This window comes from Spermophilus citellus, assembly GCF_964194105.1.
Source record: "Spermophilus citellus genome assembly, chromosome: 4".
Classification (NCBI taxonomy): Eukaryota; Metazoa; Chordata; class Mammalia; order Rodentia; family Sciuridae; genus Spermophilus; species Spermophilus citellus.
Window position 1 is genome coordinate 111,199,764 of NC_138185.1, and position 15,077 is coordinate 111,214,840.

The following is a 15,077-nucleotide window of genomic DNA, read 5'->3' on the forward strand; positions in this document are numbered from 1 at the left end:
TAACTACCTCTTTAAGGGTCCTAATTCCAAATACAGTCATATTCTGAAGTACTGGAGGTTGGGACTCTGACATATGAATTGGGGGGACACAATTGTGCCCATCATAGCTAGAAGTGGCAAAACCAGGGTCCACACCCGGTCGTCTGTCACAGAGCCAATTTCTACACTAGTACCCTTGAAAGTACAGTCATGCAGGGGTGGACGGGCTGGTGTGAGTGCTTCTGTCCCCGAGCAGAGGTGATCTGCCCAGAAGGCTGCTCTTGGCTGAGGACAGCAGCACCCCCCTACTCTGGCTCCAGCTAGAGGGCCTTCAGTTCAGGCAGCTGATGAGACCAGCCGTGCACACCAGGCAGCCAGGCACAGCGGGGAGGGGTCTCTGGGGTGGGGAAGCAGCTGGAAGGGGGCCTAGGGGAAGGCCTGTGATGGAAGGAAAGGGAGCTAACCAGGCGACAGATGTGTGGACATGGGTGAAAGGGAATGTAAGAGGACTGAGGTCAGGAGGGACAAGCAAGGTATCAGAGGCCTTGACAGTCAATTAATGGGCATAATCCTTTTTCATCAGGGAAATAAAATTTATATATTGCACAACTGATCCATTCAAAGGGTACCATTCAATAGATCTTCCCAGAGTTGTGCAACCATCACCACAGTCAATTTTAAAACATTTTCATCGCCTCCAAAAGAAACCACATACTCATTAGTAGTCATTCCTCATTTCTCCCTAACGTGGCCCTCCAAAGCAGCCCTGGGCCGCCTCAAATCCACTTTCTGTCTCTATGAATTTGGCTATTCTGAACATTCGACTAAGAAGTAGACTCATGCAGTCCTTGTCTTTGAGTCTCACTTAGTACAGGTTTACCCTGGTTGGTGCATGATCAGCACTTTGTTCCTTTCCATTGCTGAGTAGTAGTACCCCGTTGTATGGATCCATACCTGTCCCACATTTTATTTATCCGTTTTTCAGTTGATGGACCCTTGAATTGCTTCTACTTTGTGGCAACTGTGGATAACGCTGCTCTGAACCTTTTTGTTGGAGTTTTGTGTGGGCGTGTGTTTTCAGTTCTCTTGGGTATGTCTACCTAGGGGTGAGATTGCTGGGTCCCACAGAAACTCTCTGCTTAACATCTTGTGGAACACCAGATTGTTTTCCCAAGGGGCCATGTAATCTTGATGGAGGCTGCTGACAATACTCCCAATGGGAAAGTTGGGTGTTAAGGCCAGGGGAAGACACTGAGTTTGTTTGTACATGAGGTCAGGGTTTTCCAAGATAAATTCTGCAAGTGTAATGCCTGGACAGGTAGGATCATGCAAATGAAATGGCTTCCTATTAATTAAAGGAGGCAAGAGAGGGGTCAAATACTGGAAGGCAGATTTAAGAGTTTCACTCTCCCAACACTCTCACCAATGCATCCACATACCTTGTCTAAGAATTGAAACACAGGCTCTGAACTGGTCCTGAGCAGACAGAACCCAGGATTCTATAGGGTATGAATTTAGAGGGTCTGGGGGACACATCCCAGAGCCTAAATCTCATCCACAGGATAACAGCCTTTGAGGGCATAATTAGAAACAAAGCTTAAAATGCAGACTCCTGGGGAGGGAGATCCATTCACCTCAGACAGAGGGTATAAGAACAGAGGCAGGGTAGTGGTGAGGTGACAATGCAGGAAGTGACCGTGGCCAAGGCCATTTTCAAGTGGATGGGCTTTGGAGAAAGTCCTGCAGGTGAACTTGGTCTGATCCCAGAGAGCCTCTGCACAGCCAAGCCTGGGATCACCTCCACCCAGAGAGGAGCCATCTGACTGATTTCTTGCCAATTCTTGCTGAGTTCTCACTTTCAAAAAACTGTGCTGGTGCCATGATCTGGAACATTCCTCTCCCAAGCAAACAACAACACAAACAAGAATGAACAAGCAATCTACTCCTGCTTTGCCCCCCTCTGTGTGCTCCCTACCCCATCATCTGCCAATGGGCTATCAAAGAAGGACATTCCAGAGCACAACTTGGCATCAGGCAGATTGGATGGTAAAATTCAGCTCTGACCCTGAGAAACTGTGCACATTTAGGGGAGTGAATTCCCTGCTCTGAGCCTCATGTCCTCATGATTTGCAGGGGGATTCAGTGGGCTGGACAATGGTAAGCACACAGCATGGGGCCTGGCCCCCAGCAACACATGGCCACTGTTCTTCCTGCCCTCCCACCTACCCTCCCTTTCTTTCCTCTTTCCTTCCTCCGCTTTGCCCCTCTTCCCCTCTCTTCTGCCATCTTGGATGGTGAGACTTGCTGGATAATTGGCACATGGCTGTTAACTTGGACATCACCGTGGGTCCATCTCCTGACTAACTCATTTGATTATATTTTTCCTTGTGTGGGAAATCCAATGCCCACTGCCTGCCTGACCCCTGGATGGGGCCAGTGTCACTTGCATCCAGTGGGGACAGAGTTCCTTCCCTGCCCTCTATGGGTGTCTACTGGCAGGCAGAAATTTCCCCCTCCATTCTCCCACATGCTTCACTAATGAATAATGAAAAAGCCCTCAGACCCGGGTGCTCTCCCTCCTGGCTCCCAGCCTGTGATATATTTGATCCTAGATGGCATAATTTTTCACTTAAATGTGAATGTATTTGCGAATTGATAGAAAATAGTTCTCGCTCTGGTGATATAATATAGGGCTGCCCCATCCTGGCTGCTATTTTGATTGTGACTTAAATGGATGAGGCCATCAATAATTATTTTATTGAACAGGCACATAAAAAATGATGCTTGGCTAAAGTAATTTCCCCGACAAAGCCAGCTAATGCTTTGTGGGCAGCCTCCCTTCGCAGTGCTGAGCTGGCTGAGAAGTGCTGGAGGGGCTCTTTCCTTACCCATTCATCCCCTTCCCTGGGGTTTCCCTCCATGCATTCTGGGTGGTGGAGCAGAGTGGTCACGGCTGACCTGCAGACACCTTGGACTCCTCAGAGCACTTCATGCACACCTCAGTCCCTACCCAGTGCAAAGAGAGTGACGTGATTTGATGGAGGAGAAGGAACTTCAGAGAGGCTCAGAGGCGACACAGAGGCCTGGCCAGCTGGTGACTGGACCTCCTGGCCCCTGGAAACCAGATGTCAATAGCACATCCCTGAAGCCCTCCATTTGCCACTCTGCTCTCTCCATGTGTGATTTGGGGGAAGCAAGACTGTGGTGCCTCTCCAGGAACCCAGCTTCCTCAAATGCACCCCCTGAAGGGAAAATCACAAGGATAAAGGCTGCTGGAGGGAGGACATGGACAAACCCCGCACCCTAGGCCACAGAGCAACTCCTCTGCCCCCCGGGCACATCATGTCCTTGTGTTTGTGAACAGCAGTCTTTGTCAGGGTCTCCTGGCCTAAGCCGGGGTTAGGTGCTGGATGGGGCAGACTGAGAAGGAACAGCCCACTGTCCAGTAGGGAGACCCCCCCCCCTTGTCTGGAAAATACAGGTTCCCCAACTCCAGTATTTTGCGTTCTGCCACTATTATAAGCTTCATGGACGTACCCCTGTACACTGAGTTCCTTACATCAACTCATGTTTTAACTTAGCCCTGTCCTAGGCAACGAACCATTAAACCACTGTGTGACCTACTCGTTTTGTTTTTCTCATGCACATCAAAAATAAAAGCATAATTTAAGTAACTAAAGAATAGCTGCATCCAGGTAACAAAGAGAATCATCTGGTCAACACCAGGGATCTTTGTGCTTCACGGGGGTTTCTATCTCACCAGGCAGAGGTGAGTGCAGGGCAATGGAGCCTCCTGTGGTCACCCTTACTCCTGTCAGTCTGGCCTGGATCAACAGAGCAGGAGCCATTCAGAACAGCTGCCTGCCCAGTGGGCTTTGATTGGCAGTGTGAGCAAAGGCCTGGGCAGGACTGTCCATGTCACCAGGGTCTGCCAGGCTCACTCAGCCTGGGGTCATGTGGCCTGGGGACCCTCTGCATGCAAGTCTGCTCAGTCCCTGATGGTGCCCACATGGACCCTTTTTTTGCACTGGGCCTGTAACCTGCTTTCCTTCTGAATGAAACCTACTCCCTTCCCCCACCACACAGAATGCAGTCCACCTTCTGGGAATGCAGTCCAATTTTCATGTCTGGAGAGCTTGGTCAGCAAATCTCCATGGAGGAATGGCCACAGGAGCTGAGAACAACTTGGGGAGCAAGATCAGGGGGTCAAATATTCCAGAAGTAGCCATGCCCTGGACTCCTGCCTGCCTCCCAACAGCAGGGAACATCCTTCCCTCAGGAGGAGCTAATCAGGTCTCCCTGGATTCTCCCTGCCCCCCCGCCCCCCACTTCTTCCATTCTCTGAAGGACCCTCTGTCCCAGAGGACTCCCCTCAGATAGCAGAGGGCAACCCACAAGGGCCACAAGGCTGAGCTGGGAGCTGCCAGGCTGAGGGGCTGGAGTCTACTGGGGTGGCCAAATGCTGGAGTCCATCATGACTTGCCCTGAGCCCAATGGGCCTGCCTGAGGCCATCTGGTCCCTCCAGGATGGAGAGTCAGACTCCATGGTCTGCAGCACCAGGTGACAGGCCGGGTGGGGGCGGGGGGAGCAGGGTGTGTGCCTACAAGAGGGCACATTACCTTCTGAAGGCACTGGAATCCAATGCAAGAAAGAACTGGATGAGCCCAAGAGTTCTCTTCTCAGGGCCTGATTCAAAAGTATGTGGCCCCTAGCCTGGAGAATCCTGGCATTTTGTAAAGGGCAAGTGGTGGTGGGTCTTGGAGGACTGGAGCCTGGGCATCTACTGTGGCCGGGTATTTCATTGGGATCCAGGGTCTCATCACCCCATTGGGTGCCTTTATGCAAACTGGACATAGGGTCCCCCTGGGTGGGTGTGACCCACTCCAGGATGCTTATTTGGTGAACAGCGCATGGCTGGGTGGCAGCCCCATGACTCCCTAGCTGGGGTTCTGGCATAGGAACATCTGGGCAGGTGGGCTCCTTGGGGCCTGGGGCTCTATGGTTCCTGACTCCCCAGGCACCTTTCTTATGACCTGAGGATGTTTCAAAGGTAATGGCATTTCACTCCACAAACATCAGGCAAAACCTGACCGTCATAGTCAGTGAGTCTCATAGCCACCCACAGGGACATTAGGGACCCACACTGTAGGACGTCTGCAGAACTAAGTTTGTCCCCTGGGCAAAGGAGCGACAAGGCATGAGACTTCAGTGCTGCCCCAGCCTGGGGCAGGCGCAGAGTGAAGGATAATTTTCCTCCCTCTTCCTTCCTTGTGTCCATTCTGGCTCTCTGCTCTCCTGTGCTCTCTGGGGCTCTGAGAGATGGGGGCACTGGTTGGGGTCACCACCCATGGCAAACACGGCAGTAGGATATGCTATCCCAGTCAGGGCCAGAGAGGCAGTGATGGACCCTCTGCCACCAGCCTTCTGCTTCTCCAAGGACAGGAACTCTCAGCACTGGCCAACAAGAAGGCACATCGGCAGGTGACCACCCTATCCTGGCCCCTTATGGAGGAGTGGAGTCCTGGCCCCAGAGGAGAGACTGAGAGCAGCAGAAATCTCCTGCTGGTCCCTGGGAGGTGGGGAGGAGCCTGTTTTGAAAATGTGTATATAGTCACTGTTTAAATCTTCACAGCCACCCTACAAGAGAGGTCCCATTATTATCCCCAGGTTTTAGTTGAGGGGATTAAAAAAACACAGGGAGGTGAAGCGACTTGCTCAAGGTCACACAGCTGGCATGGGACTAAGTTGGGACCTGAACCCAGCTGTGCAGCCTCCAGAATACACACCCTTAACTTCTCTGCTTTTCCACCTCTCACATCCTGATTCTCTGATCCTCCCTCGCCCAACCCCAGCCTCAAAGGGCCCTCCTCCCTGTTGGCAGCCACTCAGCTCTAGCGCTGGAGAGAGTCAATACTTATCCTCCGCTCAGCTATAAGCCCCTTGTCAATACAGGACGAAGCTTTCAGCCTTGGCGTTATCTGAACTTGTCAGGTGTTTTTGCACAGAGGAAATACGAGGTCTAAAAGCTCAAGGTGTCTGATGACTGAGTGCGAAGGGTCCCCCTGAGAGCAGGTTCTCACACTTGGGCCCTCCAGGAGTCTCAGGGCAGCAGGCAGAAGGAAAGGTAGAGAACTTGCCTCTTTGTCCCTGTGACCCCGGGGGTGGTGCTGCTAGTTTGGAGGGTCATAATTTGAGAACCACTGCTTCGAAGAAAGGGGAGCAGGAATGCAGAGGCATGTGGGCCTTCACTGGAGGCCGTGGGCAGCAGGGCAAGGTGGGCTCCCGCAGGGGCCTGGCAGGATTTACACGCCCCTCCCCTGTGAGAGGAGCTCGGGGCGTCTGTGCCCAGCCATGATGAATAGCACTCATTTAAGCAGCGCGGAAAGCACCTCTGTACAGATCTATTGGGTTTTTATTAACTGTTTTACTGTCACAGTTTCAAAATCAATCACACGGTGTTGCCCTCCGGAGGCTCACTGTGGTTTGAGGCTGAAGCTGGTCTCAGTGCTGCACAGGCTGGGCCCAGACCTGCAGGGGGAACGGCGGGGGCGGCTGCATCCTTCCTCCGGCTTCATGAACAGTGGGCTTTGTCCTCTGTCTCTGAACCAGAGCCTCAAACTGGTCTGAACTCCCCACCCCAGACCAGAACTAACTGCACACATTCGTTGATTCTTGGGCCAAACCCGAATCTGAATGTGAACCACTTAGCAAATCAGTGTTCACAACACAACAGGCCGGGAGACGCTGAGACCCTTAGTGAGGCAGTTTGAATCAGAAGGGACTCTATAATTTCCAAAACCATTAAACTAAAACAAACTCGGGACATCAAAAGCCTTCAAACCTGACATGAGTCAATATTTCAATTGGTCGGGCTCCCTGGCTTGACATCAGCTCCCAGGTGTAGAGGGCTGGCTCTCTGAGCTCCAGGGAAAACAAGGGTCTCTGTATTCAATGAACCAACCCCGGGAGCCCTCGTCCTGTGGTGAGGGAGCTGCGGTTCCTCCCCCACTCTCTGAATGTCCTTCCCCACTCCCTGCATGATCGTGGGAGGCTCATCTGCCGCTGCCTGGCTCTTGAAAGCAGAGTGTGCAGCCATAGCCCTGGCCAGCAGCCAAGCAGTGGGGGTCCAGTATGGCAGGTAGCCCCTGCAGCAACCTTGACCTGCCCGGAACTCTCCCAGCAGAGGGACAGAGCAAAGGCCTCTCCAAGAACGGGACCAGATTCTGAGGACCAGTTGGGCTGCAGGTGTGCCAGCCTTGCCCAAGAACACAGTGAAGGAAAACTGAGAACAGTGAGTGGAGGAGAAGTTCAGGACAAATCGATGATTTCTGAGTCTACGTGCCCAGCCCAGGACCGCCTGCCTCTGATGTCTGCCTTTTCCTGATCCCTGAGCATCACCAAAATGCACCCTCATGGCTTGGTGCATCGACTTCAGCCTGCTACTTGAATTTGCCCATGTTCTAGTACGGTGTCCTTCCCTCCCTGTCTTTTTTCCTGCTTTCCTTCCTTCCCTCCCTCCCTCTCTCCCTTCCCTGTTGAGATTCCTTCCACATCTGCCTGCATCCACCTGCCTGGCTCCAGGAAAGCCCTGCTCAAAGGCGGAATGGGCATTGCCTTCTTTATTAAGAAGTCTGCAGGGAACATCTCTCACCATGAAAGGAACGAGGCGCTGACCCATACTATGACACGGCTGAACCTAGAAAACATTATGTTGAGTGAAAGAAGCCAGACACAAGGGTCACGCAGGGAATAACATGCCACCTAAATGAAAGCTGCACAGGGAGCCCACGCAGCAGCACATGTCTGTCATCCCAGTGGCTGAGGCAGGAGGATCGCAAGTTGGAGGCCAGCCTGCGCAACTTGATTTTGTCTCCAAATAAAAGGGACTGGGGGTGGGGGTGCACCTCAGGGGTAGAATATCAGAGTATCCCTGGGTTCAATACCCAGTTCTAGAAAGAAAAGAAAAACAAAAGGCAAATCCTCAGAGACAGAAAGCAGATAGGCTCTGGCTGGGGATGTGGCTCATGGTTGAGTGCCCCTGAGTTCAATCCCTGGTACCAAAAAAAAAGAAAAAAGAAAAAAAAAGAAAGCAGACCGGCTGCAGGTGGTGGGGGTCGGGGTGTGGGGAGAGGTTGCTTAATGAATGTGGAGTTTCCTCTGGGGGATGAAAAGGGTCTGGAATCATCATGGTGAATGTGCTAGGTGCCACTGGATGGTTCCTTTTATGTGAGTTGCACCTCAATTAAATAAACAAAAAGTCCTGCCGGGGTCCCCCACCCCTCCTTGGATGTTATCAGAGCACTGTGACATCAGTGTGTCGTAGCTCTTTGAGCTTAGGAACAAAGTGTGCAGGGGTGCCAGGTGCTGTCTCCAGAAGACTCTGGCTGACACACATGTGAGCTTGGGGACACAAGGAGCTGTCCCTGGCCCCCATGGACACACATACGAGCTTAGAAGCCTCAGCAAGCCTGGCCTTGAAGGAAAGAGCAAGATAACAGAGGTATTGGAGTGTGAGGGGACAGGAGAAAGGGGGGAAGACCCTAGGACACAGGGAAGAAGTAACAGGATGGGCACCCACACCTGCGGGACCCTGCTCTGGGCACTTCAAAGGCAGCGCCTTGTTCTTTGCACCCTCAGGCAGTTGTGTAGAGAGGCTACTGCTCCCAGCTCTGCAGATGGAGAGGCCAGTTCAGCAAGGGCAAGGCCGCTCGGCCAGTAGGTGGTGGTCTGGCTCCAAAGCCTGTGCTTTTGGCCCTGACCCTACCCACTAGGCCCCAGACGGAGGGACCCTGGAAATGTGGAAATGGTGTTGTTCTGGGCCGGCATAGCCCCACACAGTCTCTCCCCATTCCCCATCCCTGACTTCTATTCTGCTCTAATCTGCCCGCTATCGGCTCTATACACCTGATCATGGAGCCCAGGTGGGCCTGCTGCACTAGAAACTGGCTTCCCCGTCCAGGACTCAGAGGAGGGGTGGGCAGGGATTCTTCAAGTAGCTGCCTCCTGCCCCTGCCGATGCCTTGCACCAGGAGGTGTGGGGCGTGGGGGACAGCAGGGCCTGAGCCCTGGAGTGGATATTCAGGAGAGCAGGGCAATTTCATCAAGTCCTCCTTCTTACAAGGATGGACGGGATCACAGTGTGCCAGGCACTGTGCTAGGCCTTGGGGACCCAGCAATGAGCTCACAGCTTCCCACTTTCTAGCGGGGTGGGGGTGGGATATAGTAAAGGAAGGGATAAATAGATCTGCAAATCAGCATCGGGCAAGGGAAGTAAAGAAGGGGAGGGAGACAACCTAATGGGGAAGGTGAGTGGGGACTTAGAAGGCTCTAGGAGAGCCTCTCTGAGAACGTCACCTGTGTGCAGGGACCTGGCTAAGATGCAGGGGAAGAGCTTCCAGGCTGGAGGAACAACAGGTGTGTAGTCCCTGAGAAGCCATTGAACTTGGTGGGTCCCAGGAATAGCCAGGAGGCCTATGTACCTGGGCAGGGGGCAAGAGCCCAGAGAGACAGGCAGGCCACCAAGGGGACGAGAAGAATGCAGGTGGAGTGTGATTTGGATTTCTGCCTGATGGGGAGTCCTGCAGGGTTGAGTATAGGAATGGCAGGGACTGAATAATGGCTGACCTGGACAGTGCCTGCATCCCTGTGGAGGGGGCAGGAAGAGATGCAGGGAAATTAAATGACAGTTGCTCTTTTCCAGCCCTTCCTGTGGCTCTTTGTGTCCCCAAGGCTCTGTATCCTGGAAAGCTGAGGAAGAGGTGAGGCTTGAGCCCTGACTAGCCTGGGAGGCGACCTGGGGGGCTGGAAGCAAGTCCCTCCTGCAAATGTATGGGATGACCTTGGGCAAGTCGTTGAACCTCTCTGCTTCTGTTTCCCATCTTCAAATTTAGGACGAATAATGTTAGCTCCCTCCAAGTGTTCTTGTGAGGACAGGGGTCGGACACAGCAAGCTCTCCATGTGCACTGGTTATTATCACCCTCTTACGGTAGTCTCCTGGGGGACAGTCTGGGGCTAAGAAGTGGTTCTGCCACTAGCTGCCTCTCCTTTTGGCCCTGTTTCAGCCTCCGTGTCCTCACCTGTAGAAAGAGGAGTCACTAGCAGCTCCTGAAAGCTCCCTCCAGCCATGACACTGGCACAACTGGGACCAATATCCCTGAAATACCAGAGAAAAAGCAAAACATTAAGTAACTATAATGTGCCAGGAGGGACTGCCTGGAGGTTGCATTCTATCTTGACAATAACTCGTGAGTTTTGTCCATTTCATAGATAAGAACCACTGTTCTCATCTTTTCCTTTGGTCTTAGTATTATTTTTTCACCTACTACTGGATACATACATTGGAAGATAAAATTCCATTTTATTTTTATTCTATAAAAATTTTAATTTAATTCATTGTAGAAGAGAAAGAAAAAAATCTTTTTGATACTAGGGATTGAACCTCAGGTTGCTGAGCATGGTGGTGCATGCCTGTAATCCCAGCTGCTGGAGAGGTTGAGGCAGGAGGAGCGAAAGTTCAAAACCAGCATCAACCACTTAGTGAGGGCTTGAGCAACTCAGTGAGACCCTGTTTCAAAATAAAAAGTAAAAAGGGCTGGGAATATGACTCATTGGCTAAGCAACCCTGAGTTCTATCCCTGGTGCAAAAAAAAAAAAAAAAAAAAAAGAAGAGAAAGTCAAATGCATAAGAACCCAGGGGTGCTTTACCATTGAGGCACATCCCCAGCCCTTTTTGTTTTTTTATTTTGAGACAAAGTCTCACTGAGACTAGCCCAGAACTTTCAATCCTCCTGCCTCAGCCTCCTGAGTCTCTGGGATTATAGCTGTGTAGTACCATATCAAGCAAATTTAATTAAATTTAAATTTAGATTTTCCTGGATCAGTGTTCCATATGCCCTTGGAAGAAAAGTCTCCTAAGGTGCTCAGAATGATCTTTTAAATGGGGTTAGGATTTGGAAACACAGAGAGTGGAAATAAAAGGAAGGTCCCAGGCCAGCACTAAGGCAGAACAAGTTGGATGGTTTCCTTCCTTGCTCTGGGATAGATGGGAGTGAATATGGGTTTTCCGGAGGCTGTCCCTGAGGGCCGCAGGTGACCACTCAGCCCAACCCTAGTGTTCAATAGGCCCTGGTGTCGCACAGCAGGCAGGTGTGAAGCAAGGCAGAAGATAGGGAGGGCAAAGCAACAGCGGTACCTCTCTCAGACTTTGGCCACGTGCTGGGTGTTTTCATGGGGAGGGGCCACAGAAGATAGAGCCCCGGAGGCTGACCCACAAACCAGTGCTTGCATTGATGTGCCCTGGCTCCATTGGGTTGATGGATGATTCCATTTGGGCCTGGAGGGAGGTCACTGGTGGCCTGCCTTTAAGGTCACTGCTTGGCTGTGAGCGCCTGAGCTGTCAGCAGCTCAGGTTTGTGGGTGCAGATGCCAAAATCGGGAGGGACAGTGATTGCAGGTGTTTCAGTGTGAGGCCAGCGAGACCACAGAGTCCACCCCTCCTTACCCTAGGAAGAGGCAGAGCTGGTTCAAAAGCACATAGTTGGTTTGTGGCCAGGCCAGCCTAGGGCCAGTGTTTTCACCTCCCTGTGACATGTTGACCAATTCAGGATTCACAGGACCCTGGCAGGCCCTGGCCAGAGACTGACTCCAGCAGGACAGAGGTAACAAGGACGACTTTGTGTTTCAGGATCAGAGAAATCCATTGCCTAAGTACAGGGTGCAGGAGGCTGGGTCACAGTGGGGGGTGTGGAAGACCCAGGGGTGGGGATGCTGGCCACAAGATCAATAGAAGCAGCAGTGTGTTCCAGCCGCTAAGCAGGGGAGCCCTGCCTTGGTGGCTGTGCAGAGCCAACACCTCCAGAGCCTGAGAGGCAGCAGCCACAGTCTTGCCTGTGCTTGTTGCCCACTTACCAGGGCTTTTATTTCTAGGTGTCACAGATTAAAAAGCACATCAAAGTTTGAAGACTTTAGAGAGAAGAATGGCTGTGCTGCGAGAGAGCTGGGGGGCCTGTCAGAAGCCCTGTTAGAGGAGCGGAGAGCCTCGCCTGCAAGCAAGGACTAGGATAGGTGACGGTGAGCAGTGCTTTCAGTTTATGAGGGCGTCGTATGGGACGCAGGCAAGGGCTTGTCCAGGGTGGCCCTGGAAGCAGGGCTGTGGCTCAGAACAGTGCAGAGGGGTGCAGTGGCTCTCCAGCTGCTGCCCAGAGAGTGCCAGGCAGTTAGCAGGAGCTACCTGAAAGGGGAGCAGACTCAAGCAGAATAGGAAGCGTATCTATGCCCTACCTTGACCCTCTTAGTGGTTCAGAGTGCTGTTTCCAATGTGTATTACAGGTATGTAACTAGTAAGTACATCACATGGGGCAAAATCCAGGAGTACACAAGGGCTCGTCTCTGCCAGAATCCCCTGGAAAGCACAGTACCTACATGCTGGATGTGACTAGGAAGAGCACATCCCCCTCTCCTGGGAGAGGGATGGGGTGAGCTGCAGAGGGGGAAGAGCCCTGTGACGTCATGATCCTGCCCTGCCTGCAGCTACATGCGCCTGAGTGCTGGGTCCCAGAGGGCTGCTCTTAAATCGTGTCCCAGGATTAACATGCAGGAGATGTGGGGGAAGAAATTTGTCAGCTTCTGTCACCAGCTGGGTGGAGATTATCTCCATGGAGGCATTCTCCCATCTGGGTGGGGCAGGCATGGGCACCAAGGCGTGGTGCTGCAGTGGTGATGTCCAGAGGGAGGGGAGGCAGGAGGAACAGTAGGTGCCAGAAGCAAGGTGGCACCTTGGTGTCTGCACAGAGCTCCTCACTGTTTGAGGCTGGACCAAGAGACAGTAAGGCAGAAAGGGTCTGATGGACCTGATACCTGGGATGTGTGACAGTGAGTGGGGGGATTAAGTCTCCCTCCTCTGCTGTCCCACCTCCCGGGGCCCCCAACACAGACAAACATTGTTTTCTAGAGATCCCACAGCAATGAGCACCAATACCTGCAAATATATAATGCAAGGGATATAGGAATGCATGTATTTTCATGGGAATGGGCGTGGACTGTACCACAGGGCACTGTCTTACGTAACAATATATCTTGGAGATCTTTCTCACTCACACAGAGCTCTCTCTTGCATTTGAATAGCTGCATAGCACTTCATCCTGTTGATGTACAACCAACGTATTTAAGTGTACCATTAATGGACATTAAGATATCTCTACTCTTTTGCCATTTAATTATTATAGCAGTGAACATTCTCATACATAAGTCATTTGCAACCCTGGGAGTTTACCTGTAGGTCTAAATACCTAGAAATGGGATAGTTGGGTCTATAGGAATACGCATTTGTAGTTTTGGTAATGTTGCTGAATTGCCTTCGAGGGCAGCAGTGCCAGGCTCCCTCCCCCACCAATGCGGGCACCTGCATTGGCTTGCTTTTCATCTCTGCCAGCGCAAAAGGTAGGAAGTTACAGTTCAGTGTGGTTTTAATGTTCATGTTTGAAGTTATGCATGAAATTGCCTTTTCATACATTTAAGAGACATTGACAATTTATTTTCTGTGAACTGTCTATATCTTTTGCCCATTTTCCTGATTTAAACATTTTAACAAGTTTAAAATATACAGAAAGATATACATGTGTAAATCTATGCATGTACTTAGTATATATTTATATACACACACACACATATATGCATATACTCTCTATATTTTATGTACAGTCATCCCTCAACATCTAGGAGTTTGATTTCAGGACCCCTCTCAGATACCAAAATTCATGGGTGCTCAAGTCCCTTAAAGATAAAGTCATGGGATTTGCTTATCACATATGCACATCCTCTCTAGGCAAATAGTTGTTATACTATATTGTTTGGGAAATAATGACAAGAAAATAAAGTCTGTACATCTTCCGGACAGACATTTAAAAAAATAGTTTTAATCTGTGGTTGATTGAATCTGTGGATGCAAAACCCATCTATAGGAGAGCTGAACGTATGTGTGTATGTATTTAAAATGAGATATTAAAAATAGAAAAACACCTTAAAAATAGAAAAAAACTAGGAAGCAGTTTAGGAAATAGACTATTATTATACCTTTGAAGTCTCCTGTATTTCCAAAAGTAACTACAATTCTCAAATTTGTGTTTTTTCATATTTAAGTTTTATATATACATATTATACAAAATATATACATATACTATATATACCTTATATGTATATAGATAGTATATAGTACATATTGTGAATATAATTTTTGTCATTACAGTGCTGCTAAATATACATATAGTGTATGCTTTATATATATACAGAGAGATAAAGATGAGAATTGATCTCCTTAAATAATAGGTTGTTATATTTTGGGGGGCTTTTTTAAGTGGTATTGAAGTATATACTTCCATAACTGGTATTATTTTTCAAAGTTCCCAACATTGTTTGAGAAATTTGTCTATGTTGTTAATAGCTTCAGTTTATTAATTTTCACTTCTATAAAATGTTTTGCTATATACCTCACAACATAATCTTTCTCTTGTTGATACCTTGGGGTTACCCCTAATTTTTGCCATTATGGTGTTACTAAGACCTTTCTAGTACGTATCTCCTAGTGCACACAGGCAAAGATTTCTAGAGTACATATACCCAGAGTTGAAATTGCTGGGTCATAGGATGTATGTATCCTCAGGGAAAGAGATAATGTACCTTTGGCCATTTAAAAAATAGATTGCTGGTCTTATTGATTATAGGGGCTTTTCAAATATGGAAGCAATTAGCACTTTGTCCCTGATACAGGCATATTAGTATTTAGATGCTCAGAAAAGCACTTCAGTAAAGAAACCTACTTAACTTGGTATTTCCCTAACTAAATTAACCAAAAGCCCTTGTTCTCCATGGAGTACCTCACAGAACTACCTTGGGAACTATATAGGACCATGCATCAGGACCTGGCCACAAGTTGCATCTGGGCACCATCCAACAGAGTCACTCTCCTCTGCTCAGGGGACCTTAATGCTACAAGGTGCAGAACCTCATGAGAAGCCTCTCTGATCTACATGATATCATCCTTTTATCTACCGTACACAGTGCCTTGCCCTTAGCATCCCTAATCTTCATCCCCACAACCAA